The sequence below is a fragment of the Camellia sinensis genome, chromosome 7 (genome assembly GCF_055761805.1).
Source record: "Camellia sinensis isolate YWXY chromosome 7, ASM5576180v1, whole genome shotgun sequence".
NCBI classification, from domain to species: domain Eukaryota; kingdom Viridiplantae; phylum Streptophyta; class Magnoliopsida; order Ericales; family Theaceae; genus Camellia; species Camellia sinensis.
In genome coordinates, this window is record NC_138967.1 from 168,154,446 (window position 1) to 168,158,176 (window position 3,731).

Here is a 3,731-nt window from a genome sequence, read left to right on the forward strand (position 1 = left end):
GTATCCAGACCAAATTGTGATATACACACACATATAGAGAGAGAGGGATTTGCTCAAAAAAAGAAAAAAAGAGATGATCTGTTTAAAAAGACAAATCTCTCTCTCTCTCTCCATTTTCATCTTTTAAAAATATTTTATGGAGTGATGCTATGGATCAAATATCATTTTCATGACACAAATTATAGCAATGGCAGAGAATCAAGTTTCTAGCATTGATGAAATTGTGCGGGGGTGATTTATGCACTATAAAGAAGGGTTGAACTTCGTGGATGAACAGCAGGCTTTGGGAATTGAAGATCTGCACAGAATAACAAACGGTGAGGCTGCCCGACCGGGGTTTGGTCGGAAACCCCTCCGATGGTAAAGTCAGCAACTCAGGGAGAGGAAGAAGAGAGAATGCAAAGAGTGTATACGTGTTAAGTGTGTGGATTTTCGAATCCCTCCAGAGTGAATAGTGTTCACCTTTTATAGGAGAAGGTTGTTTGTCGTTCAAGTCCTTCTCTCTCCGCCATCTGTCCAACGTGTCTTATTCGTGGTCGTCTCCTATTGGAGGAGGACGACCACTCCGCCTGACACTCGGGTGTAGGTCTGTTTTGTTTGTCTCATTAGCGGACATCTCTCATTAGAAGAGGACGACCACTCCGCCTGCCATTCAGACGCAGGTCTGTCATATATGCACCTTGTCCCTCTGCACCTCCATGTCTCCACGTTTTGTTCATACAGAGGGAGAGGAGCAGAGTTGTTTGTCTCTTGTGAGCCCAAGAAAGATCTTCAGTGAATTGGCCTTCTCTAAGTTGGTCTGCTCTAGAACGGTTGTCCAACCAGGAGGTCCAACATGTTGCTCAACCCACTTCAGAGTGGTTGGCTGTCCGTCCAAGAGGTCCAACATGTTGCTCAACCCACTTCGGAGTGGTTGTCTGTCCGTCCAGAAGGTTCAACATGTTACTCAACCTACTTCGGAGTGGTTGGCTGTCCGTCTAGGAGGTCCACCGTGCTGCTCGGCCCACTTTGGAGTGGCATAAGTACATTGGGCCGAGCTCCTATGATTGTCTTGCTTCGAAGCAAGTGTTGGCCATAGGGCTGAGGTCCGACCTAGCTCTACCTTGGAGTGAGTATCGCATTGGGCCTAGCACCAAGACTTGATCAATTTTTACCCACTTCAATCATGAATGTTTCTAAGACATCAACTGAACAAATTTTTATTAAATTTGAAAAAAAATGGCTATTGTTTCTATGTAGACTTTCAACATACACCTAGAATGCACCAATAGAAAAAAAAAATATATATATATATATAATAAATCACAAGAGTGTAAATCACAGAGAGAGAGAGAGAGAAAGAGAGAGAGAGAGAGAGAGAGAGGGTTGTTGGTGCGAAATACTCATTCGCCGATCAAAAGATCTGAGACATAGTCGTTTAGGGACTCTTCATCATCGCCGGAGGAGTCTCGGCGCACTGATCTGGTTCAGTTTTGTCGAGATCATAAACTTGGATCTAAAGATTTTCAGATCAAAGAGAGAAGAGAGCAAATGAGGAAGATAAGAGAGATGAGGGATCGAAGACGACGGCAGCGAATCGGCGGCGACGGAGGTGCTGGTCTGTCGGTGGTAGTAAATCAGAAGAGAGAGAGCACAGAGAGAGGAGGAGAGGAGAGGAGAGAGGGAGGGTTTGGTTTGAGTGGTGGTATATATATACCTAACTAGTTTGGACATTTTAAGAGCTTCTCTCAGGTCAAGTTTGGCAACACCAAAATAATCTGTCTTTTTATCTTTTTTTCATCACATCACTTCTTTACTTTTTTACACATCTTTTTGTAAAAAGACAAAACAAAACACTTATTTAGATTATTCCAAACAATCCCTTACTGACAAAATATTTTAGAGTGAATTTTTAAAAAAAATTATTTTAAAATGTGAACTTTTAGATAAAAAAAATTTAAAATTATGGACCGAGTGCCCCAAAAATTAAGGTTTCAATTTCGAGATTTGAATGTGTTTTGACAATTTTAAATAAGAAAAAAATTGTAATAAAACAAAATTTTAATTTTGAGATTTGAATGTGTTTTGAAAATTTTAAATAAGAAGAAAATTGTAATAAAAAAAAATTCAGGATATAGTCAACTATTTTTATTGAGTAAATAGAATTATTTATAACTTAAAAAAGTTCAAAAATTCAATATAACTTACCCATAATTATTACAATACCCGCCTTGTCCACTCTCTCAGAGACAAAGTGGGAGAAGAAACCCTCGGATCTCTCTCTTTCTATACTCTAGAGAGGAAAGGGTGCTTTTACCCTTTTCCACTCTGTTTCTTTTTCCACGATTTCTTGTTTTTTTTTCTTTCGTGTTCATCATAATACTAATTACTACCGCTTCTCTCGTTTTTATTATCAAATCTAATTCATGATCAAGATTCGACGTTGCTAAATATGATTTTATACGCTAGGCAACTGCATCAGATCTAAAATATTTTATTTTGTAACATAAAAATAGAAATAAAGATACCACAATTGTTGATTGCCACAATGAGCAAATCGTAAAGGGGAATTGATAATGTTTATTTGGTGGTGATTTTTTTAATATTTTATTTTGTTTTTATTATTATTTTTTTTGGTTGCAATGCATTTCTCCTCCTTACATGGAAGTTTATTTTTCTCTCTATGTGAATATTCATATCCTACCTATGTAGACATTCTCTTTTTTCACAATTTATTTTATACCCTAATGTATTTTATTTAAATGACTTATTATTGGATGCAAAATACATTCAATCAAACAAAAAAAATAAAAACTTACCCATAATTATGTGGTACAATTGTGGACCAAAGCGAAGTTCATGGGTTCTGTCATTTGTTAAGGTTTTGTTTTTTTGAAACAAACTAACAAAAAGCCTCCACGCATTACTATCCCATAACCAACCCTAGGGGTGTACATCTAGCCCGGCTCAAGTCCGGGCTCACGGGCTCTTACCAAAATTCGGGCCAGGCCGGGCTGACCCACAGGCCGAAAAATTAAGCTCAGGCCCATGTCCAAACCCAGGGGTATTCAAGCCTTGGGCGGGCCGACCCAATGAGCTCGGGCTTGGGCCGGGCTTAGACAGGCCTAACTATTTTTTTTGTTTTTTAAAATTTTTTCTATCAAAATTTTATTATTTTCTATTAAAAAATACATTGGGCCTCAGCACAGGACGGGCTTCAGGTCGGGCCCTAAGTGGACCTTAAACTGGCGATGGGCTGGGCCACGGGCTGGGCCAAGTGGGCCGAGCCCACAGGCCAGACCGGGCTTCAAAACGATTGCCCAAGCCCTAGCCCAGGGGCTCAGGTCCGAGCCCAAGCGGGCTTAAATGAGTCGGCCTTATCTCAGACCACGAGCGGGTTTCGAACAACCCACGAGCTGCGGACAATTTTTATACCCCTAACCAACCCTCTTCTTCAACCCCGCGGCACAGTGTCTTTTTGTTCTCCAATTATTAAAAAACACAAAAATTAATATTGTATCCAAAAGTATAAAAATCATATAATAAAAAAAAATAGTCACGTAATTCAATAGTGACATCTCATTTAATGTATTTTACTTGATGTTGAATGCTCAACACAGGCATGTCTTAAAGAAATAGGTTTTTTTTTTTTTTAATTTAATTTGTTAATCTTTTAGATCTTTAATGCAGGGTCATATACTAGAGTGATGTATCTTTGACACGTTTGATATTAAGGTCAAGTTTAGCAACTC